The 24,416-nt window shown below is 49.7% G+C and overlaps 5 protein-coding genes across 6 annotated transcripts in view; 2 read left to right on the top strand and 3 right to left on the bottom strand.

Moving 5' to 3' along the window:
• Positions 1 to 24,416, top strand: part of ZNF556 (zinc finger protein 556) — a 433,150-nt gene that overhangs the window by 124,467 nt on the left and 284,267 nt on the right. The window lies entirely within an intron of this gene.
• Positions 1 to 24,416, bottom strand: part of TIMM13 (translocase of inner mitochondrial membrane 13) — a 319,004-nt gene that overhangs the window by 174,871 nt on the left and 119,717 nt on the right. The gene's annotated exons all lie outside the window — the stretch shown is intronic.
• Positions 1 to 24,416, bottom strand: part of LSM7 (LSM7 homolog, U6 small nuclear RNA and mRNA degradation associated) — a 401,328-nt gene that overhangs the window by 272,932 nt on the left and 103,980 nt on the right. The gene's annotated exons all lie outside the window — the stretch shown is intronic.
• GNG7 (G protein subunit gamma 7) overlaps positions 1 to 24,416 on the bottom strand; it is a 211,481-nt gene that overhangs the window by 89,305 nt on the left and 97,760 nt on the right. The window lies entirely within an intron of this gene.
• Positions 6,139 to 24,416, top strand: part of THOP1 (thimet oligopeptidase 1) — a 226,438-nt gene continuing 208,160 nt past the window's right edge. The window contains exon 1 of the mRNA XM_050770255.1: positions 6,139 to 6,142. The gene's annotated coding sequence lies outside the window, so the exon portion shown is untranslated. The remainder of the gene's footprint in view (positions 6,143 to 24,416) is intronic.

Here is a 24,416-nt window from a genome sequence, read left to right as displayed (position 1 = left end):
TTTTTTTTTTTTAGCAGAGACAGTGTTTCACTATGTTGAACAGGCTGGTCTTGAACTCCTGACCTCAAGTGATCTGCCCGCCTCGGCCTCCCTAAGTGCTAGGATCACAGGCATGAGCCACGTGCCTGACCTCCCAGGTCTTATTTCTTGTAGATCTCGGAGTCTTCTATGTGTCTCTGGATCTTCCTGTGTGGTTCCCACCTCCGCTGTTTGACTCTAATCCCCTCCTCCCATGTCAGATGACGGGAGCAGTAAGGAAATAATGCCTTGGTTTAGCTCCTTTAGGCCCTGCACGTAGGGGGCTGTACTAAGTCTAGGAGCATTTAAAACCTCACTGCATACACACTACAACATGATGAACTCCCAAAAATCACACTCAGCGAGAGAAGCCAGACAAAACGCCACACAGTGTGTAATCCCATTGACACGAAATGTTCAGGACAGGCCAGTCTCACTCTGTCGCCCAGCCTGGAGTACGGCGACACGATCTTGGCTCACTGCAACCTCCACCTCCCGGGTACAAGCGATTCTCCCGCCTTGGCCTCCTGAGTAGCTTGAATTACAGATGTGCACCGCCACACTTGGCTACTTTTTGTATATGTAGTAGAGACAGGGTTTCACCATGTTGGCCAGGCTGGTCTCAAACTCCTGACCTCAAGTGATCCACCTGCCTCAGCCTCCCAAAGGGATTAGAGGTGTGTGAGCCACCGTGCCAGGCCTTTATAGCGTATAATTTTATCTCAATAAAGCTGTTAGGAAATAAACTATAGGTAACAACATTATCAACAGGTTGGGCCTTTTATCCAGGTGGGTTTTTCGAATGAACCAGTTTTAAAAGTACCATTAAAAAACAAAATTACGGCCGGGTGCGGTGGCTCACGCCTGTAATCCCAGCACTTTGGGAGGCCGAGATGGGCTGATCACGGGGTCAGGAGATTGAGACCATCCTGGCTAACACGGCGAAACCCCGTCTCTACTAAAAATACAAAAATTAGCCGGGTGCAGTGGTGGGCGCCTGTAGTCCCAGCTACTCGGGAGGCTGAGGCAGGAGAATGACGTGAACCCAGGAGGAGGAGCTTGCAGTGAGTGGAGATCGCGCCACTGCACTCCAGCCTGGGCGACAGAGCGAGACTCCATCTCAAAAAAATAAAAAAATTGTAAGAGGTAAGGAAAAAAATAGAACAGGTAAAGAAAATGGGTCAGTCTTCCTTTTTTCTCTATCAGGCACATAACAATTTTCCATATTTTATAGATAAAACTGAGGCTTAGAAATGGTAGAACTGTGTGAATTCTATCTTGATAAAGCTGTCATGTATATCTATGTCTCTATATCTATTTATCCATCCACCTATCCATTCACTCATCCATCCATACATCCACTCGCCTGTCCATCTATCCATCCATCCATCCATCCATCTGCTCATTCATCCATCCACCCATCCATTCACTCATCCATCCATCCATGCATGCATCCATCCATCCATCCATCCATCCATCCATCCATCCATCCATCCATCCATTCATTCACTCATCCATCCATACATCCACCCATCTGTCCATCCACCCATCCATTCATCCATCCATCCATCCATCCACTCATTCATCCATTCACCCATCCATCCACCCACCCAATCAACCATCTATCCATCCACCCAACCAACCATCCATCCATCTGCCCAACCAACCAATTATCCATCCATCCACCCACTCATCCATTCACCCATCCATCCATCCACCCACCCACCCATCCATCCATTTATCCATCCATTCATCCATCCATCCAACCATCCATTTACTCATCCATCCATCCATCCATCCATCCACCCACCCACATATATACAAATTAGAAATGGTCGAATTGCAACTAGAGTTCAAGACTTGCAAATCCTGGTGCAATAAATATTACTCTTTCTCATTTTTAAATGTTAATATCCATTTCGTTTTTCAAAGTTGAGCATGATATAAGTATGTTGTTCCTTGGATTCCTGATGCTCTCAGTAACCTAGCAACTCAGCACCTCACGCAGAACAAGAAGAACCTCTCACGCAGAAGGTTTGGCTTGCAAACAAGCCATTCCACACTGGAAGGCTGTGTGAACCGATGATGTGGAGGAATAATCATCCCTCCTTGCTGTTTCTTATGAGATTTGTAAGGCATACTCCCACTTGCCAATACTATTTGCCAACATACTACTCCGCCTCCTCTCTGTTTCCTCTCTTGTAAGATGGCAACAACGCATGCAGGATTATTTCCGTCCCTTTCTTTAAAATGGCTGGTATTTTAAAGATTTTCTAGTATGTCATTGTTTTTGTAATTTGAAAATAAAAGGTTATTTTTTTTTAAAGGGAGAGATTATAGGGGACTGAGTGTGTGGCCTTGAGTTTGTCTGTTTCCAAACTCCCTGTTGAGGCTGTTCAACCAAATAACCAATGTTGGGGGAAAGTCTGTCCCAAGGCTCTAGCCCAAAGGAAACTCTCTTCTACACTGGGTGTGTTAGGATGCAGGAGAGCCACAAAGTCAATAAAAAAGGCACATAACAAACTAGAAGAAAATAGTAATATGTAGCATATGTAACAAAGTGCTAGTGCTTGTCATATGTAAAGAGCACCTACAAATCAATAAGAAAATAGTCATCTGTAGCATGTGTAACAAAGTGTTAGTGCTTGTCATATGTAAAGAGCACCTACAAATCAATAAGAAAAAACTCAATAGCCAAATAGAAGATATACAGGGGTACTTGGTGCAAAGATACTAACAATCAGGAAAGAAAGGAATAGGTGACTGATTTCACTGATGGCCAAATAATTGAATATTATAACATCAAAGAGACACTAATTTCACATAACTGGCTGGCAAAACTTTTAATTTTAGTTGATAATCATTATGGCAAGGTTGTGGGGGAACTGGCATTTTCACTCACTGTTGACAGGAGTTCAAGTTGCTATAAACTTTGTGGAAGGTTATTTGTCAATGACTAACAGAATTGTAAATGCCAGTATCTTCTAACGCTGCATTTCTGCTTTTAGGAATTTACCTCCTGAGATATTTAGACAAGGTCAAAAGCTATGTATACCATGATGTTTCTGCTGCAACATTATTTGGACGTAAAAAAAAACCTATAAAGATTAGTAGTGTGTTCTTCAAGTCACTCTGGCATACACAAGAATGCGCTAACAAGAATGAAGCTGACTAACCACACTGACAAAAAATGGCAATCAAAAACAACTCTTAACATTTTTAAAAGGCTGAAAAGTAGAGTTGCTACATTAAAAAAAAAATGCTCCTTCTATCAGACCATTTCGATTTCTAGCAATGCGGCAGAAAACATCACTTCAAATCTCTCCTCCTATAAAACCCAGGCAAGACTGGATGAAAGAAATGAACAAAGGCCAGGAGCAGTGGCTCACGCCTGTAATCCCAGCATTTTGGGAGACTGAGGCAGGAAGATCGCTTGAGCCCAGGAGTTCATGACCAGCCTGGGCAACAAAGCAAGATCCCATCTCTACAAAAATTTTTTAAAAAGTATCCAGGTGTGCTAGTATGTGCCCATAGTCCCAGCTACTGAGGAGGCTGAAGCAGAAGGATTGCTTGAGCCCAGAGATCAAGGCTGCAGTGAGCTATGATCACATCACTTCACTCCAGCCTGGGTGACAGAGTAACAAGGAGAGGGGACGGGAAGGGCGGGGAGGGGAGGGGAGTAAAGGGGAGGAGAGGGGAGGGGAGGGGAAGGAAGGAAGGAAGGAAAAAGGAAGGAAGAAAAAGAGAGGGATGGAGGAAGAAAGAAAGAGGAAGGAAGGAAGGAGGGAAAGAAAGAAAAACATAAAGAAAGAAAGAGAGAAAGAAAGAAAGAAAGAAAGAAAGAAAGAAAGAAAGAAAGAAAGAAAGAAAAGAAAGAAAGAATCAAAGAAAGAAAGAAGAGAGAGAGAGGGAGGGAGAGAGGGAGGGAGGGAAAGGAAGGAAGGAAGGAAAGAAGGAAGGGAGACAGAAAAAAGGAAAGAAGGAAGGAAAGAGGGAAGGAAGGAAGGAAAAAAAAGAAAAAAAGAAAATGAATACCCTTTCTAACCCACAGCTGAGGTCACAAAAAAGTAAGAAAATCCAGCACAGACTAAAAACTTCAAAGAGGACAGAGCCCTGGGTGGAGAGAAGAGGCCCGTGGCCACCCATGTTGAGGGTAGAGGCTTCTGGTCTTGGTCACTAACGGCCTGATTTTCTTCTTAATCTCTGCCTCTCTTAAAAATTTATAGTGGAAAATTCCTTTTTTTTTTTTTTTTAACTTGCAATGTTTGTCTTTATTTTGTGCTTTATATTTTCAAACTGAAAAGAAATAGTATTGACTCAATTTCTTTCTGTTTTTAAAAATATTCGTTCTATGTATTTAGAAGCCTTCAAGCTGCTCTAAGGATTTCAAAAGCATTGAGAGTAGGACCAGGCACAGCGGCTCACTCCTGTCATCCCAGCACTTTGGGAGGCTGAGGCGGGCGGATCACCTGAGGTCAGAAGTTCGAGATCAGCCTGGCCAACATGGCGAAACCCCGTCTCCACTAAAAATACAAAAATTAGCCGGGCGTGGTGGCAGCTGCCTGTAATCCCAGCTACTAGGGGTGCTGAGGCAGGAGAATCGCTTGAACCTGGGAGACGGAGGTTGCAGTGAGCCGAGATCGCGCCACCGCACTCCAGCCTGGGGGACAGAGCAAGACTCCATCCGAAAAAAAAAAAAAAAATAGCATTGCGAGTACTTTTCCTGGGGTAGCACTTTCTTTTTCTTTTCTTTTTTTTTTCTGTAAACAATCCTTGGAGTTCTGTGGTCCATGCCATTTCCTTCTGTTTCAATGTTATGTATGTTTTGATTACTACTGTGATGTTTGTTTTTTTTTTTTTTTTTTTTTTTTTTTTTTGAGACGGAGTCTTGCTCTGTGCCCCAGGCTGGAGTGCAGTGGCGCATTCTCAGCTCACTGCAAGCTCCGCCCCCCCGGGTTCACGCCATTCTCCTGCCTCAGCCTCCCGAGCAGCTGGGACTACAGGCGCCTGCCACCTCGCCCGGCTAATTTTCTTGTATTTTTAGTAGAGACGGGGTTTCACTGTGTTAGCCAGGATGGTCTCGATCTCCTGACCTCGTGATCCGCCCGTCTCGGCCTCCCAAAGTGCCAGGATTACAGGCTTGAGCCACCGCGCCCGGCCTACTACTGTGATGTTTTAAGTTTTCTGAAGCAAGCTGAAAGGCAGACAGAAAGATTTGATGCAAAATAAAAACAAAAACAAAAAAGTTTCTTACCTTATTCACCCCAAACTTCTCAAATCTGGACTAAATACTATACTTTAAAACAAACATGTGGTGCATCTGAAGGCGAGGACAGTTTATTTCTCTGCTTTTGTATTACGCAAGTTGTTTACAGAAACTGCAAATTAAGGCCGGGCACAGTGGCTCACGCCTGTAATCCCAGCACTTTGGGAGGCCAAGACAGGCAGATCACCTGAGGTCAGGAGTTCAGGACCAGCCTGGCCAACATGGAGAAACCCCATCTCTACTTAAAATACAAAAAACTTAGGTGAGCGTGGTGGTAGGCGCCTATAGTCCCAGCTACTAGGGAGGCTGAGACAGGAGAATCGCTTGAACCTGGGAGGCAGAGGTTGCAGTGAGCCCAGATCGCACCATTGCACTCCAGCCTAGACAACAGAATGAGACTTCCTCTCAAAAAAAAAAAAAAAAAAAAAAAAAAAAGACACCGGGCGCGGTGGCTCAAGCCTGTAATCCCAGTACTTTGGGAGGCCGAGATGGGCGGATCACGAGGTCAGAAGATCGAGATGGGCGCAGTGGCTTACACCTGTAATCCCAGCACTTTGGGAGGCTGAGGTGTGTGGATCAATCACCTGAGGTCAGGAGTTCGAGACCAGCCTGACCAAAGTGGTGAAATCCCGTCTCTACTAAAAAATACAAAAAACTAGCCGGGCGAGGTGGCAGCGCCTGTAGTCCCAGCTACTCGGGAGGCTGAGGCAGGAGAATGGCGTGAACCTGGGAGGTGGAGCTTGCAGTGAGCTGAGATCCGGCCACTGCACTCCAGCCTGGGCGACAGAGCGAGACTCCATCTCAAAAAAAAAAAAAAAAAAGAAAGAAAGAAAGAAGGAAGGAAGGAAGAGGGGGGGGAGGGAGGGAGGAAGGGGGACTACAACTTAAAAAATTACATATAGTGGAAAATTTCAAACACAGCCTGAAGTACCCATACCAGGATGAGGTCTCTCTGAGCGCCAATGCCTCCTGCAACAGGAATTAACATTCTGCCCTTCTTCTGTTCTCACTTCCTCTCTCCAGCTTTGCACGGGTATTTCACACAAATTCAAGACATCATATGACTTTCCCTGTAGACCCTTCAGAACGTTCTCTAATCATGGGAGCCTTCTCATTTCCCAACACAGAACCATCCAATCAAATTAACAATGTGTTGCTACATGATTATCACCAATAATTTCCTGTTACCAATAACCAGGCTGTGACCCGTTGTCTGTGACTATCTCACAAATGTCCTTTTACGACCCGGCGTGGTGGCTCACGTTTGTAATCCCAGCCCTTTGGGAGGTTGAGGCGAGCTGATTGCTTCAGGACAGGAGTTTGAGACCAGCCTGGGCGACATACCAAGACCTCATCTCTACAAAAAAACAAAAACAAAAACAAAAAAAAATTAGCTGGGCATGGTGGCACGTGCCTGTAGTCCCAGTTATTTGAGAGGATGAGGCGTGAGGATCGCTTGGGCCCAGGTGATCAAGGTTGCAGTGAACCACGATGGCACCACTGCACTCTAGCCTGGGCGACAGGAAGATGCTGTCTCAAAAAAATTAATTTTTTTTTTTTTTGAGACAGAGTCTTGCTCTGTCACCCAGGCTGGAGTGCAGTGGTATGATCTCGGCTCACTGTAAGCTCTGCCACCCGGGTTCAAGCGATTCTACTGCCTCAGCCTCCTGAGTAGCTGGGATTACAGGCGTTCATCACCACACCTGGCTAATTTTTGTATTTTTAGTAGAGACGGGGTTTCACCACGTTGGTCAGGCTGGTCTCAAACTCCTGACCTCAGGTGATTGATCCACACACCTCGGCCTCCCAAAGTGCTGGGATTACAGGTGTGAGCCACTGCGCCCAGCTGAAAAGAAATTAAATTTAAGGCCCGAGTGTGGTAATCCTAGCAGTTTGGAAGGCCGCGGCGGGTGGATTGCCTGAGCTCAGGAGTTTGAGACCAGCCTGGGCAACAAAGCAAAATTCCATCTCTAGTAAAAATACAAAAAATTAGCCAGGCATGGTGGTGGGCGCCTGTAATCCCAGCTGTTCAGGAGACTGGAGGAGGAGAATGGCGTGAACCCGGGAGGCGGAGGTTGCAGTGAGCCGAGATTGCACCACTGCACTCTAGCCTGGGCGACAGAGTGAGACTCTGTCTCAAAAAAAAAAAAAAAAAAATTAAATGTAAAAAGGTAAAAAGCAGCTCAGGACCCTTAATTTACAAAGCGCTCCATATTGCTGTACGTATCTATGTGAGTGTGCATGCGCAGGAAATGTCTAGAAAGAAAGTTTCAGTGGTTAGACGGGAATGACCATGACAACTGTCTAAGCAGCACCTGTGTAGTACTTAGTCATCTCAGGCCCTCCACGCGGTTCTGTCCATCAACGACCGGATCCCGTGCTCACGCGACTCTATAGTACATGGTTGTTACTCCACTACAAAGCAGGAAGCAACGCTTACGAAAACCAAGGAACTTGCTCAAGAACTCACAATCAAAACTAGTGAGCGGCCGGGTACAGTGGCTCCTGTCTGTAATCCCAGCACTTTGGGAGGCCGAGGCGGACGGATCACCTGAGTTCAGGAGTTTGAGACCAGCCTGACCAGGAGTTTGAGACGAACCTGACCAACATGGAGAGACTCCATCTCTACTAAAACTACAAAAATTAGCCAGGTGCGGTGGTGCATGCCTGTAATCCCAGCTACTCAGGAGGCTGAGGCAGGAGAATCGCTTGAACCCAGGAGGCAGAGGTTGCAGTGAGCTGAGATCACGCCACTGCACTCCAGCCTGGGTGACAGAGTGAGAGTCTGTCTCAAAAAATAAAAAAATAGTGGGCAGGCCCAGCACAGGGCTCACACCTGCAATCCCAGCACTTTGAAAGGCTGAGGCAGGAGAATCACTTGAGCCCAGGAGTTTCAGACCAGCCTGGGTAACATAGTGAGACCCCATCTCTACTAAAATTAAACAAAAATTAGGCAAGTGTGGTGGTATCCACCTGTAGTCCCAGCTACGCAGGAGGTTGAGGTGGGAGGATGGCTTGAGTCCAGGAGGTTGAGGCTGTAGTGAGCCATGATTACGCCCCTGCACTCCAGCCTGGTTGACAAAGGGAGACCCTGTCTCAAAAAAAAAAAAAAAAAAAAAAAAAAAAGAAGTGGGCAAATATGCACCCCAGTTGTTCTCCTTTCACGTTCTGCACTGATGGTCGGTTCCCACCCACCCCACACTGTTAACAGTGGTTAATTCTGGGGAATGAGATTTGTAATGAGATTTCTCCATTCTCACTCCTGTGGTACGAGACTTCTTTACAAACACATTCTCAACAGGGTGAAAATCAATTCTTGGGGAAGTGAAAACAAATTTTACTTTTTTATGCATTAAGCCCAGAAAACAGAACATAAACAGATACACAGTATATCCAAGATATTGAAATTTCACGGGTATAGGCCGGGCTCGGTGGCTCACACCTGTAATCCCAGCACTTTCAGAGGCAGAGGTGGGAAGATCACTTGAGGCCAGGAGTGCAAGATCAGCCTGGACAACATAGCAAGACCCAATCTCTAGAAAGAATAAAAATTTAAAAATTATCCAGGCATGGTGGTGTGCACCTGTAGTCCCAGCTACTCGGGACGCTGAGGCAGGAGAATCACTGGAACCCGGGAGGTGGAGGTTGCAGTGAGCCGAGATCACGCCATTGCACTCCAGCCTGGGCGACAAGAGCAAAACTCCGTCTCAATAATAACAATAAAAATAATAATGCTACTTGGACATCTTTGGTCAAAAGAATCAGACATCGGATGCATCTAAAAATCTCTTGCCACCGTTATCCTTTCTACGGAGCCATTAATTAGGTAAAGGATGTCTAAAAATAAGGGGGTCACGGAAAACGAGAGCTTACGAAACACCGACTGCTGTAATCACGTTTTCAGGTGAAAGAAGTGGAAACTGATCTAACTTCCAGCTCACCTCAAGCTGGAAAGAAGGCTAGTTTCTAGAAGCATCTCCAAAAACGGAAAGTGAAGTTTCTAGCACACAGTTCTACCGAGGGCCGATGATGAAGAGGGAGAGAGGCGGGCAGGAGGGGAAGCGGGTGCCCCACGCTCCGCTGGAAAAAGCCAGTGTCACCAGGCTCTGCTATTTGCTTGCAGGAGGGACGCCCGGGGTGGGGGCGGAAGGGGGGGTGTAATGTTGGTCGCTGGCTGCAGACACCACGTGGTGCTTTGTGAGCTGATCACAGCCCCGGCCTGCCTGCTTTGCTGTCCCGGGCTGACCTCCTAGAGCACCGCACTTTCCCCTCGCTGACTCGGTGAACGTCTGTCTGCTTGAACATCTCAAAGCTCTGAGGTTTCCATTCCAGCAGAATAAATACTACGAGGGCCCACCCCTCCCTCCTCCCAGCCGAGGCTGGATGAATCCAAATAAACCCAGCCGGTGGGGAAGAGCATTTCCAGGACTTCGGAGGGAGAAGCTCCGCCCACCTGGGTGGGTTTCCACGAGGTGGAGGTGCGGACCCGGGGGGCCCTGGGGCAGCCCTGCCGTGCAGCCGCGTCACTCTTCCTGCCTGATGTCACAGGAGCTGGGGGAGTTTGGGTATTTCATGAAGCTGTCAAGTTATCGTGGCAGCCCAGCTGTGGTTTGTGACATCAGAGTTCAGACACAGCCTAAAGGCAACATCAAAGACGGTGCATGAAAACCGGGGGTTAGGCGGGCCTGTAATCCCAGCACTTTGGGAGGCCGAGGCAGGTGGATCACCTGAGGTCAGGAGTTCGAGACCAGCCTGGGCAACACGGCGAAACCCTGTCTCTACTAAAAATACAAAAATTAGCCGGGCGTGGTGGTGCGGCCTGTGATCCCAGCTACTCAGGGGGCTGAGGCAGGAGAATCGCTTGAGACCTGGAGGCGGAGGTTGCAGTGAGCCGAGATGGCACCACTGTACTCCAGCCTGGAAGACAGAGCAAGACTCCGTCTCAAAAAAAAAAAAAAAAAAAAAAAAAAATTAGATTGTGGTAATGGTTACACAACTCTGGATATTCTAAAAACCACTGAATTGTGCACTTAAATAAGTGAATTCTAAATGGCATGTAAAAATCTTAATAAAGGCCGGGCGCGGTGGCTCACGCTTGTAATCCCAGCACTTTGGGAGGCCGAGGTGGGCGGATCACAAGGTCAGGAGATCGAGACCATCCTGGCTAAGACGGTGAAACCCCGTCTCTACTAAAAATACAAAAAAATTAGCCAGGTGTAGTGGCGGGCGCCTGTAGTCCCAGCTACTCGGGAGGCTGAGGCAGGAGAATGGCGTGAACCTGGGAGGCGGAGTTTGCAGTGAGCCGAGATCACGCCACTGCACTCCAGCCTGGGCAGTGGATTGAGACTCCGTCTCAAAAAAAAAAAAAAAAAAAAAAAAAAAACTTAATAAAGCTGTCATACAAAATAAATATATATAAATATGATGCCAAAAATATATACATAAACATGGTGGTAAAAATTATTAAGTCCCTTAGACAGTTGTGTTTATGTAGATTTTAGCTATACTCCTGTTAAAGGTTAACATAATCCCATTAAATATTTTTTAAACCATATATTTTATGCTAGGAGGACGACATGTTTAAGTGAAAAGTAACTATTTTTTAAAAAAAAACATTGAGGGGGAATAGTGGCATTGTTTTACATTTTTGCAAATTTCTTTCATGTCTGGCTTAATAGAAGACAGCTGGATTCTCATATAAGCCGCTGCATTCAATCCACTGTGATATCAAACGTCATGCAACCTCTGAAAACTCCGCCATCTGTGTGGGAGAGACTGAGAGGAAGAAGACCTACAGTATCTTGGCATTCTTTTTTTTTTTTTTTGAGACGGAGTCTCGCTCTGTCACCCAGGCTGGAGTGCAGTGGCGCGATCTCACTACAACCTCCGCCTCCCAGGTTAAGTGATTCTCCTGCCTCAACCTCCTGAGTAGCTGGGATTACAGGCACGTGCCACCACACCTGGCTAATTTTTTTTTTTTTTTTTTTTTTTTTTTTAATTTTTAGTAGAGATGGGGTTTCCCCATGTTGGCCAGGCTGGTCCCGAACTCCTGAGCTCAGGTGATCCGCCCGCCTTGACCTCTCAAAGTGCTGGGATTACAGATGTGTGCTACCGCACCCGGCTGCTATCTTAGCAGTATTGACCCGGTGGTCCCCCGCCAAAAGGGTCTCAGAGACCAACCCCTGGATGTCCCTGAACCACACTTTGAGAACCCCACTACAATGTATTCCCTCCACTTTAGAGAAGAGAAAATGAGATCCAAGATGGTAATAAACCTGCCCAAGTCCTCAGAGCTGAAAAGCACGGCTGAAGGAGAATAAAAAAGCGAAACATAAACCAGGTCTGGTGGTGCGTGCCTGTGGTCCCAGCTACTCGGGAGGCTGAGGCAGGAGGATCGCTTCAGCCCAGGAGTTTGAGGCTACAGTGAGCTAGGATCGCGCCACTGCACTCCAGCCTGGGTGACAAGGAGACAACCCCCCACCATCTCCAAAAACAAATAATTCCTTATCTAAACAATAGAACAGGGGAAGGTTTGCTTGACTCCAAAGCTGTGTTCTTTTCATCCATTCGAGTTCCATCCAGATGGCCCAGGGTGCAGCTGGGAAGCCTGTTGTCCCTAAAAACCATGGGGCACAAGTAGGTAAACCCCAGAGTAGGTAACTCCTCAATTCACTATCTGACTGGTCTCAAGTTACCAGGCAGTGTGTTTCCCTAGCCATGTGGACTCGGTCCTGCCACATGGTTCATGCCTATTGCAGATACATGCGCATGCTTGCAATCTATGTGTCCGTCTCCCCTGCTCTACAACGGCCTTCCTGGGAACAAGGACTGGGCACTATTTTGGCTCCCTGTCTCCGTCGTTTGGCAGCAGGAAAAGAGAGGTGTCTGAAGAAAGGGTAACCGAGTAATGCAATCCCCCAATGTCAGATTTTTACTGAGGAAAAGAAAGGCAGTGAAGGCCGGGCCTGGCGGCTCACGTCTGTAATCCCAAACATGTTGGGAGGCCGGGGCAGGAGGATCCCTTGAGCCCAGGAGTTCGAGACCAGCCCGAGCAACATGGCGAGACCCTGTCTCTACAAAAAAATTTTTAAAAATTAGCCAGGAGTGGTGGTGTGAGCCTGTAGTCCCCGCTACTCGGGAGGCTGTAGCAGGAGGCTCACTTAAGGAGGCTGAGGTTCCGCCTGTAGGGAGGCCGAGGCGGGCGGATGAACACTGTGAAACCCCGTCTCTACTAAAAATGCAAAAAATTTCATCCCACTACTGCCCAGGAGGCCAGTGAGCCAGATCCTAGAGACTCTGTCTCAAAAAAAAAAAAAAAAAAAAAAAAAAAACAGAGGCTGAGGTTCCAGTGACTCACCCCAGCCTAGGCCACAGAGTAAGACTCTGTCTTAAAAAGAAGAAAAGGACAGGGGAGGGGAGTGGAGGAGAGGGGAAGAGAGGAGATGAGAAGGGAGGAGAGGAGAGGAGAGCAGTGGAATCCCAGATGATCTTTCCAGAATCTGGAAGCAGCACTTTGGAGGCACCCTGGGGAAGAAAGCCTGCTAGGATCTGGAGAAGAAGCACTAGAAACTGGGCGCAGTGGCTCACGCCTGTAATCCCAGGAGTTTGGGAGGCCGAGATGGGTGGATCACCTGAGGTGGGGAGTACAAGACCAGCCTGGCCAACATGGTGAAACCCCATCTCTACTAAAAATGCAAAAATTAGCCAGGCGTGGTGGTGCACGCCTGTAATCCCAGCTACTGGGAGGCCGAGACAGAAGAATCGCTTGAACCCGAGAGGCAGAGGTTGCAGCGAGCGGAGATCACACCACTGCACTCCAGCCTGGGCAAGGGAGCGAGACTCCGTCTCAAAACAACAACAAAAAGAAGCACTCAGGACTGGGCGGTGGGCTGCGTCCTCTGCAGGCCCTGGCTCCCCTGTACCCACCCTCTCCTGCATGCTTTTTTTTTTTTTTTGAGACGGAGTCTCACTCTGTCACCCAGGCTGCTGGCTGGATCACCCAGGCTGGAGCTCCGTCAGTTTATGCCGGATTCTCTGCCAGAGTCACTGGGACTAAGCTCCGCCTCCCGGGTTTTTTTTTGTATTTTTTAGTAGAGACGGGTTTCCCATTTAGCTCAGCTCGATCTCAATCCCTCCGGCCTCCCAAAGTGCTGGGATTACAGGTTGAGCCACCGTGCCCGGCCCCCTCCTGCATGCTTTCTTTTTTTTTTTTTTTTTTTTTTGGACGGGGTCTCGCTCTGTCACCCACTGGAGTGCAGTGGCGGATCCAGCCACCAAGCTCCGCCTCCCGGGTTTACGCCATTCTCCTGCCTCAGCCTCCCGAGTTTTTTTTAGTTTTTTGTATTTTTTAGTAGAGACGGGGTTTCACCATGTTAGTCAGGATGGTCTCGATCTCCTGACCTTGTGATCCACCCTGTCTCGGCCTCCCAAAGTGCTGGGATTACAGGCTTGAGCCACCGCGCCCAGCCTTGCTTTCCAACAGATACAGCACTTCCTTCAGGGCGGTGCGGAGGAGCTGCCAGCAGACAGGCATGCAGGCGCAGCAGGTTCTGCAGGCCCCTCCCGAGCCTGCAGGAAAATGCAGGCAGATCTGCGGCCTCCCTCGCACAGGCGGACAGACCGGCAGCAGGGATCCCCGGCTGGGCCCCGGAGCACGAGTCACTGCACAGTCATCACAGCCTGTGCTACCTTCCGTGGCGTTCTGGGGAATCTAAATCAATCCCCATACGCTGGACGGCAAGCCAGGAGCAGAAGCCAATCTCGGGCTGGGCAGAGGGCCACCCGGCCCTCCCCTCACCACCACCCCTCCCTTTTCCTTCAATCAGAATTGCCTTTTATAGGCAGGTTGATCGTTAACAGCTGGAAGGGGGTCAAAGGCGTAGAGAAGGAAGCACCAGAAATGCAGGGTGCAGGAGGAGAGGCTAGATGAAAGCTGGGCTCAAAACTCTGGGCTCCGGGGCAGGTGCTCAGGTCAGGAAAGCCGAGAGAGGGGGCCAGGGCCAGGGCCAGGGGCCTTGCAAGGGCGGAAGGGTGGGCCCGGGTCGGACATGGTGGAAAACCCTTCCTTAGGTAGACGCATCTGGGGCTCACTGCTTTGTGAGGGAAGGTGCACTGCCCACCCTCTTTCCCTCTCTTTCCCTCCCTCCCTCCCTCCCTTCCTTCTCTTTCTTTCTTCTGTTATTTTATTTTTTTTTTTTGAGACAGAGTCTCGCTCTGTCGCCCAGGCTGGAGTGCAGTGGCGCGATCTCAGCTCACTGCAAGCTCCGCCTCCCGGGTTTACGCCATTCTCCTGCCTCCGCCTCCCGAGTAGCTGGGATTACAGGCACCCGCCACCACGTCCGGCTCATTTTTTGTATTTTTAGTACAGACGGGGTTTCACCGTGTTTGCCAGGATGGTCTCGATCCCCTGACCTTGTGATCTGCCCGCCTCGGCCTCCCAAAGTGTTGGGATTACAGGCGTGAGCCACCGTGCCCGGCCTCTTTCTTTCTTCTTTCTTTCCTTTCTTTTTCTTTCTTTCTTTCTCTTTCTCCACCCGCCCCCGTCTTTCTTTCTTTTATTATTATCTTTTTTTGTAGACAGAGTTTCGCTCTTGTTGCCCAGGCTGGAGCACAATGGCTCAGCCTCACCTCACTGGAATCTCCACCTCTTGGGTTCCAGCAATTCTCCTGCCTCAGCCTCCCGAGTAGCTGGGATTACAGGTGCACACCACCACGTCTGGCTAATTTTTGTATTTTTAGAGACGGGGTTTCACCACGTTGGCCAGGCTGGTCTCTAATGCCTGACCTCAAGTGATCCAGCCGCCTAGGCCTCCCAATGTGCTGGGATTACAGGCATAAGCCACTGCACCTGGCCTCTTTCTTTCTTTTAGGAGGCAAGGTCTTGCTCTGTTGCCCAGGTTGAAGTGCAATGGTGCCATCATAGCTCACTTCAGCCTTGACCTCTTGGGCTCATGCCATCCTCCTACCTCTGCCTCCCAAGCAGCTGGGATGACAGATACTAAGCCTGACACTAAGCCCAGCCATATTTTGTTTTTTTTTTCTTTTTGTAGAGACGGGGTCTCGCTGTGTTGCCCAGGCTGGTCTCGACCTCTTGGGCTCAAGCAATCCTCCCATCTTGGCCTCCCAAAGTGTTGGGATTACAGGCATGAGCCACTATGCTGGGCTGCCCACCCTTTTCTTCTTCTTAATTAATTGTTATTATTATTTTGGGACAGGATCTGGCTCTGTCACCCAGGCTGGAGTGCAGTGGCGCAATCACAGATCACTGCAACCTCCAATTCCTGGGCTCAAACGATCTACCTGCCTCAGCCTCCCGAGTACCTGGGACCATAGGCATGCACCACCACGCTGGGCTAATTTTTTTTTTTTTTCATCTGTAGAGACAAAGTCTTGCCATGTTGCCCCCAGGCTGGTCTTGAACTCCTGGGCTCAAGTGATCCTCCCTCCTTGGCCTCCCAAAGTGCTGAGATCACAGGCCCGAGCCACTGCACCCAGCTGTCTGCCTTTTTCTTGTTTTTAAAGAGTGGTGGTTAAATGCTTCACCCGGTGTCGTGTGGCACACAGCAGAGCTGGGGTCCAGCAGCGAGTCTCCTGGCTCTAAAGCAGTGTTCCACCGGCTGCAGAGAGGGAGCTGACGCCAGAAGGAGGGGGAACCCCCAGAGCTTTTGGCATGGGGTGGGACCGGCATCCGGTGGGACCGCCGTGGCTCTCTGGGGCTGAAAATTCCAGGCAGAGCAGCCCAAGGAATCCAGCCATCCCTGAGGGTTCAGAAATGCAAATCAGGGCTGTGTATTCACAGCCTGGACTGGAGACCAACCAAAAATATGCAGGGCTCACCCTTGCGGGGCGGCGGCTAAATTTAGGAAACCAACCATCTGGAGAATGCAGGCATCAGGAGAAGCCCCTGCAGCTAGGAGGATCATCTCGGTTCATTTTTATTCACTGCTCGTAGATCTCCCAGTTTTTCCTAGCATGTTCAAGCTGGAAAGGATTTCAGAGTTTGTGTCACCTAGATTTATTTTACAGAAGGAGGAACTAAGCCTTTAAGGGAGAAGTGCCTGTTTTGACACACTGAAAAGTGTTCTTAGCCAGGTACAGCCTAATACGACTGTCTCCCAGCACTTTGGGAGGCCAAGGCAGGAGGATTGCTTGAGGCCAGGAGTTTGAGACCAGCCTGGGCAACATAGCAAGACCCCATCACTACAAAAAATAAAAATAAATTAGCCAGACGTGGTGGCATGTGCCTGCAGTCCCAGCTACTCTGGAGGCTGAAGCAGGAGGATTGCTTGAGCCAGGAGGTCGAGGTTGCAGTGAGCTATGATTGCGCCATTGCACTCCAGCCTGGGCAACAGAGCAAGACCCTGCTTCAAAAAAAAATAGAATGCATGGAAGGAAAGAAGGGAGGGAGGGAGGGAAAATATAAAGTTTTCTGCCCTAGGGTGTGATTTTCACACCACCCCAAGTTTAAGAACGAAGTATGGTTTGTTTGAATGCTTTTCCCAGACAGAGAAGCAGGCAGTGGTGGGAAGGACAAAATTCAGGGGTGGCTTCCTCTCTCTTAGAAGTATTAGGCCCAAGAAACCAACTGAAATCCTGGGATGAACCAGATTCCGTCATTGGAGTCCAAGTCCTTTTGGCCGTCAGTATGAGTGGCTTGAAGCTGCTATAACAAGTCACACGGATCTGATGGCTTAAAACAATGGAAATGGATTATCTATGGCTCTGGAGGTCAGAAATTAAGACGTGGGCAGAGCCGTGCTCCCTCTGGAGGCTCCAGGGAGGGTCCTTCCTGCCTCCTCCAGCATCTGGGGCCTCCAGGCATCCTCTGGCTTGAGCCCACGTGGCTCCAGTCTCTGCCTCTGTCTCCCCATGCCCTTCCTCCTGTGTCAAACCTCGCTCTTGTTTTCATTTGTTTGTTTTTTGTTTGTTTTTTTGAGACAGGGTCTCTGTCGCCTACGATGGAGTGCAGTGATGCCATCTGGGCTCACTGCAACCTCCACCTCCTGGGTTCAAGTGATTCTCCTGCCACAGTCTCCTGGGTAGCTGGGACTACAGGCACCTGCCACCATGCCCAGATAATTTTTGTATTATTAGTAGAGACGGTTTCACTATGTCGGCCAGGCTGGTCTCAAACTCGTGGCCTCAAGCGATCCTCTTGCCTCAGCCTCCCAAAGTGCTGGGATTACAGGTGTGAGCCAAATCTCACTGCAACCTCTGCCTCCCGGGTTCAAGTGATTCTCCTGCCTCAGCCTCCCGAGTAGCTGGGATTACAGGCACGTGCTACCACGCCTGGCTAATTTTTGTATTTTTAGTAGAGACGGGGTTTCACCATGTTGGCCAGGATGGTCTCGATCTCCTGACCTCGTGATCCGCCCGCCTCGGCCTCCCAAAGTGCTGGGATTACAGGTGTGAGCCACCACGCCCGGCCAAAATCTCACTCTTATAAGGACATCTGTGATTGTTTAGGGTCCACCTGGAGAATCCAGGATAATCTGCCATCTCAAGATCCTTCATGTAATCACTTCTGCAACCTCTTTGCCACACAAGGGAAAATTCGCAGGTTCCAGGGATTTAGGAGCCAATATCTTTGGGGGCATTACTCACACTACATACAAAGTCTCTTTTCAGGGCGGACATAGATGCTCACAGGACATGCCTCCGTGCCCCACAGTCCGGCAAGCTTCCAAGCAAGCAAGCTCCTTTTAAGAGTCAGGAAGAGGCTGGGTGGCTCACGCCTGTAATCCCAGCACTGTGGGAGGCCGAGGTGGGTGGATTGCTTGAGCCCAGGAGTTTGAGACCAGCCTGGGCAACATAGTGAGACCCCGTCTCTACAAAAACACAAAAATTAGCTGGGCACGGTGGTGGGTGCCTGTAATCCCAGCTCCTTGGGGGACCGAGGTGGGAGGATCGCTTGAGCCCAGGAGTTGGAGGCTACAGTGAGCTGAGATTGCACCACTGCACTCCAACCTGCGTGACAAAGTTAGATCCTGTTGCTGGCCAGGTGCAGTGGCTCATGCCTGTAATCCCAGCACTTTGGGAGGCTGAGGCAGGAGGGTCGCTTGAGGCCAGGAGTTTAAGACCAGCCTGGGCAACACAGGGAACCCTGTCTCTACAAAAAAATACAAAAAATAGCCAGGGGTGTTGGTGAGTGCCTGTAGTCCCAGCTACTTGGGAGGCTGTGGAAGGAGGGTGGCTTGAGCCCAGGGGGTGGTGATCGCACCACTGCACTCCATCCTGAGCGACAGAGCAAGTCGCTATGTGGGGAAAAAAAAAAAAAAAAAAGGCTGGGCGCGGTGGTTCACGCCTGTAATCCCAGCACTTTGGGAGGCCGAGGCAGGTGGATCACCCGAGGTCAGGAGTTCGAGACGAGCCTGACCAACATGGAGAAACCCCGTCTCTACTAAAAATACAAAAATTAGCTGGGTGTGGTGGTGTGCACCTGTAATCCCAGCTACTCAGGAGACTGAGGCAGGAGAATTGCTTGAACCCGGGAGGTGGAAGTTGTGGTGAGCTGAGATTGTGCCATTGCACTCCAGCCTGGGCAACAAGAGTGAAACTCTGTCTCAAAATAATAATAATAATAGGCCGGGCGCGGTGGCTCACGCCTGTAAAGCACTTTGGAGGCTGAGGCGGGCGGATCACAAGGTAATTGAATCTAAAAAATACAAAAAATTAGAAAACCCGGGAGTTAGCCGACCCTGCACTCCAGCCTGGGCGACAGAGCAAGACTCCGTCTCAAAAAAAAAAAAAAAAAAAAAAAAAATAATAAAAAATAATGATAATAATTAATTAAAGAAAAAGTTAGACCCTGTCTCAAAAATAAAAAGTCGGGAGCAGGGAAGGCAGCCAAGGCAAGGAAGACCAACGACGTGCTCGGATGGTGCCGTCTCTTTGGAAGACACTCCAAAACTAAACTGGAAAGGTTCCCATTCTCGGCAGTGACAAATTTCTGGAACTAGATTGATAATGCTGGTGTTTGCATGCGGTGTACATGTAATTAACGCCACGGAGTTAATTTTTGAACAGTAAACAAGGTCTGGGCACCATGGCTCATGCCTGTAATCCTAGCACCTCAGGAGGCCGAGGCGGGAGGACCATTTGAGCCCAGGATTTTGAGACCAGCCTGGGCAACAGAGTGAGACCCTGTCTCTACAAAAAACTTAAAAATTAGCTGGGCGTGGTGGTGTGTGTCTGTAGTCCCAGCTACTCAAGAGGCTGAGGTGGGAGGATCACTTGATCCTGCAGCCCAGGAGGTTGAGGCTGCAGTGAGCTGTGATTGCACCACCGCACTCCCACCTGGGCGACAGAGCAAGACCCTGTGTTAAAAAAAAAAAAAAAAGAAGAAGAAGAAAGCTGGGTGTGGTGGCTCACGCCTGTAATCCCAGCACTTTGGGAGGCCGGGGCAGGTGGATCATCTGACGTCAGGAGTTCAAGACAAGCCTGGCCAACATGGAGAAACCCTAACATTTTTAGTCTCTACTAAAAATTCAAAAAAAGCTAGGCATGATGGCCGGTGCCTGTTATCCCAGCTACTTGGGAGGCTGAGGCAGGAGAATCGCTCGAACCTGGGAGGCGGAGGTTGCAGTGAGCCGAGATCGTACCACTGCACTCCAGCCTGAGCAACAAAAGTGAAACTCCATCTCAAAAAAAAAAAAGAAATACATATTAGGATGGGGCAAGCTGAACTACATTGTTATGTATTTTAACAACACAGAAAATCCACTTGGGGCCAGCCTGCGAGTCCCTCCCATGTAGGCTCAGCCTGGCACTGGAACCCGGCACCCTCCATCCCCCGCCCCTCCCAGTGGGGTCTCCGCTTCTCACTTCAGAGGCAGAGCTGTCATCATCGGCACTGGGAAGTGGCCTGCGGTGTCAGCACGGACCGGCGCTCACCCCCCACACGGCACAGAGGATTTCTAGGGAGCAGTCCCCACGGGACAGCAATAATTTCAGGTGACAGCAACACAGGGCGGCAACACCGGTTCCTTCCTGGCAGGCAGCCAGACGCACACACGCACGCAGACCACGCCATCCAGAAAGTTCACCTGCGATCTGAGACACAGCTCTTTGAGGGAGATCAGCAGATCAGATGGTATTTGAGAAAAAAGAAAAAAGGTTAAGCCAAGTGAGTGGGAAGGTGGAGGAAAAAAATAAACAAAGGTTAGGCTGAGGTCGCGGCTCTGCCACCCATGACACAGAGCGGGCCACGTCGGTTTCAGACCTAAAAGTCAGAACAACTCGCAGGTGGCGAAGAGTGGGTGGAGGAAAGGAGCGGGGAGTTCTGGGGAGCAGAGAGACCGAAACGCAAGAGTAATATCTGATGTGGAGAGGTTCCGCCCACATGGGATCTGCCCCTGGGAAAATAAAAAAAAATCCCTGAAGCCCCTGCGAGGCACGGCCTGTGGGCTGGAGGGACCGGCTCTTCACACACACAGGATGACTGAGATCGTCTCTGGAGGTGGGTGACGCGGCAGGCAGGCCGACGGCCTCGGTGCAGCTCCCCTGCACCCCCAGGTCCGGGGAGCAGGCTCACGTGTCCCCAGATGCAGGCACACCTGCACCACTTGAGGCATCCACAGAGTTCAAGACCAGCAACCTGGAGGAGCTCCCCTGGCTGCCATTGGACACTCCAGGGCAAGGTGCCGGGTGCCTCCTGGGCAACCCCGTGTCTGTAGCAGTGGATGCAGCTGGCAAAGGCTCAAAGGCCTTCCCTGCGTGGGGCACACACGGACGACACACTCTCCCGGGGCCTGCACTGAGGCTGTCAGAGGGCCTGCCGGGATCCCCCCTCTGGTTTTCAGGTAACCCCGTCTGCTGGCACTGAGGGCCTCATCAGGCCCCTGCAGGCCTGCGACCACAGCTGAAACCGGTGTGCCTTCTCCAAAGCCACCTTCTGACCGGCTTTTTAAAGAAATTGAGGTAAGGTTTGCATACTGTAAAATTAAGCATTTTAAAATGAACAATTCAGTGATATTCAATACATTCGCAACCTTGTACAAGCATCACCCCTACCTAGTTCTTGTACATTCTCTCTTTTTTTTTTTTTTGAGAGAGGGTCTCTGTCTCCCAGACTGGAGTGCAGTGGTGTGATCTCGGCTCACTTCAACCTCCGCCTCTTGGGTTCAAGCAATCCTCCTGCCTCAGCCTCCCAAGTAGCTGGGATTACAGGCCTGTACCACCATGCCCAGCTAATTTTGTATTTTTAGTAGAGATGGGGTTTCGCCATGTTGGCCAGGCTGGTCTCAAACTCCTGACCTCAAGTGATCCGCCCGCTTCGGCCTCCCAAAGTTCTGGGATTACAGGCGTGAGCCACCGCGCCCGGCCAATTTCTTGCAAATTCTCACCTTAGAAAGAAACCCCATCCCCATCAGCTGTCACTCACCCTCCCCTCCCCCAGCTCCTGGCACCCACGCATCCCCTTCGTGTCTCTGTGAATGGGCCTGTCCCGGATATTTCATAGAAATGGGATCACACACTGCGTGGCCTTTTGTGTCTGACATCTCTCGCTAAGTATGATGTCCTCAAGGTGTATCCGTGCTGTGGCCTGTGTCAGAGCCTCTCTCCTTTTCGGGGCTGAGTCGTGTTCCACTGTCAGGATGAACCACGTGTGGATCCATCTATCCTCTGATAGACACTTGGATTCTTGCAGTAACCTTCTGTCTGCTGTGAAAACCATGCTGCTGTGAACATTCGTGTGCGTGTATTTGTTGGAGGACTTGTTTCAATTCTTTTGGGTCCATGCCCCGGGGCGGAATTGCTAGGTTACCCGTGAAATGGTCCAGGCCAGGCCTCTCCATTGCACCTCTGCCACTGACTTTTGGGAAGTGTTACTATTCAGAACAGGCAGGTGCACATTTATCTGACAGGTGTCCACACAGCCAGGGATTAAAGGGAATGTGAGAGGGTTGGTCTTGCAGGACTGGGACCAGGGTCAGGTGGGCAAAACACTCACAAAATATAAGGGGAGGCCAAAAAAGTCAGCATCCATATAAATAATATTTTAATCCACCATTAGAAAAATTCAAAGTGAATCTGCAAAATCTGTGATGATCAAACTATCAGAATCAAGGTGGGATCATTAACAGTGCTGTGAGAGGCACACTGATAAAGCAAAAGGAAAAATCAGAATTACTGACCCCATTTTGATTTAAAATTTTGATTCTGGCTTCATTGTGGATTTCTGCATTGATTTTGGCTTTTCCCCCGCCCCCCCCCCGCCCCCGAGATGGAGTCTCGCTCTGTTGCCCAGGCTGAAGTGCATTGACACAATCTCTACTCATTGCAACCTCCACCTCCCGGGTTCAAGCAATTCTCCTGCCTCAGCCTCCCAAGTAGCTGGGATTACAGGTGCCTACCACCACGCCCGGTTAATTTTTTGTATTTTTAGTAGAGACAGGGTTTCACCATGTTGGCCAGGATGGTCTTGATCTCCTGACCTCATGATCCACCTGCCTTGGCCTCCCAAAGTGCTGGGATTACAGGCATGAGCCACCATACCTGGCAGGAATTTTTTTGTTTTGTTTTGTTTTTAGAGATGGGGTCTTGCTATGTTGCCCAGGCATATCTGGAACTCCTGGCCTCAAGTGATCCCACCTCAACCTCCTGAGTAGCTGGGACTGCAGGCACGCACCACCACACCCGGCTAATTTTTAATTTTTCATAGAGATGAGGGTCTCACTATGTTACCGAGGCTGGTCTTGAACTCCTAGGCTCGTGATCCTCCCACCTCAGTGTCCTGTGGAGCTAGGACTACAGGCACGTACCACCCCACCCAGCTAATTTTTGTTTTACACTAAAGTATGATTTCATCTTGGTCACTGAGGTTTCTCCACGCCCCCTTCAATTTTGTGCCCAGTGTGAGTTCGTTGCTTGCCTGACCCTGGTCCTGTCCTGGGATTTGGGACCTGACAGGTCCAGGTAACAACTGCAGTTGATCCGTCCACTTGCTGGAGGACCTCAGGCTCTCTCCTGTGAGCCTCATTTTGGCCATTTCTGGAATCCCGTTGTGCAGGACAGCTGGGTGGACTGCAGTGATGTTTGCGCACCAAGTCCCGAATGCCAGAGCAGACAGGGTCCACCTGTTACCTTCTCGGATTTCCAGCCTCCAGAACCGAGAGGGAGAAGAAATCTCTGTTGCTGAAGCCCTCCGGTCTGTGGCTTGAGGTTACAGAGCCCCAGCAAACCATCACGCTGGATTAAGGGAACTGGTCCCCAGAGCTCACAGCTGCAGACGGGCCAGCGTAGGACAACCCAGTGGGACCTGGGGGTGCCTCTGGCCTATTGGGGGACCCTCGGTGAGCCAGTGAACTCAGTGCACTTCTGGAGCTCCTCAACCACGAGTGAGGAAATTGAACGGTACAGGAAAAGCAGGTGAGCGTGCATATTAAACAGCCAAGGTCCGTTACCACTACCAAGCACCTGCAGGCTCCCCACCCAGTGCTACCAAAAGCAGACGGCCCCCTCCCTCCCCTAAACTCTCAGAAGTTAATATTATTGGGTCAAGATGATGACAGCACGGGGAAACCTCTGGCAAGGGCCTTGCCCCAGGGGACAGCTCAGGTGGCCTCAGATAACATGACAAAGACCTTCTTTATTCTTTATTATTATTATTATTATTGAGACGGGGTCTCGCTCACTCTGTCACCCGGACTGGAGTGCAGTGGCGCAATCATGGCTCACTGCAGCCTCAGCCTCCTGGACTCACGCAATCCTCTTGCTTCAGCCTCCTGAGCAGCTTGGAATATAGGTGTGCATTGCCACACCTGGTTATTTAAAAAAAATTTTATTTATTATTACTTTTTGAGACAGAGTCTTGCTCTGTCGCCCAGGCTGGAGTGTGGTGGTGTGATCCTGGCTCACTGCAACCTCCGCCTCCCGGGTTCAAGCGATTCTCCTGCCTCAGCCTCCTGAGTAGCTGGGATTACAGGCAACTGCCACCAGGCCCAGCTAATTTTTGTATTTTCAGTAGAGACGGGGTTTCACCAGGTCGGCCAGGCTGATCTCAAACTCCTGACCTCAGGTGATCCGCCCGCCTCCCAAAATGGTGGAATTACAGGCATGAGCTACCATGCCCAGCCACTGATTTTTTTATTTTTTTATTTTTTAGTAGAGACGGGGTCTTGCTATCTTGTCC

Source organism: Macaca thibetana, chromosome 19 (assembly GCF_024542745.1).
Source record: "Macaca thibetana thibetana isolate TM-01 chromosome 19, ASM2454274v1, whole genome shotgun sequence".
Classification (NCBI taxonomy): domain Eukaryota; kingdom Metazoa; phylum Chordata; class Mammalia; order Primates; family Cercopithecidae; genus Macaca; species Macaca thibetana.
Note: the sequence above shows the minus strand (reverse complement) of the source record. Positions and strands in the feature narration are given on the sequence as shown.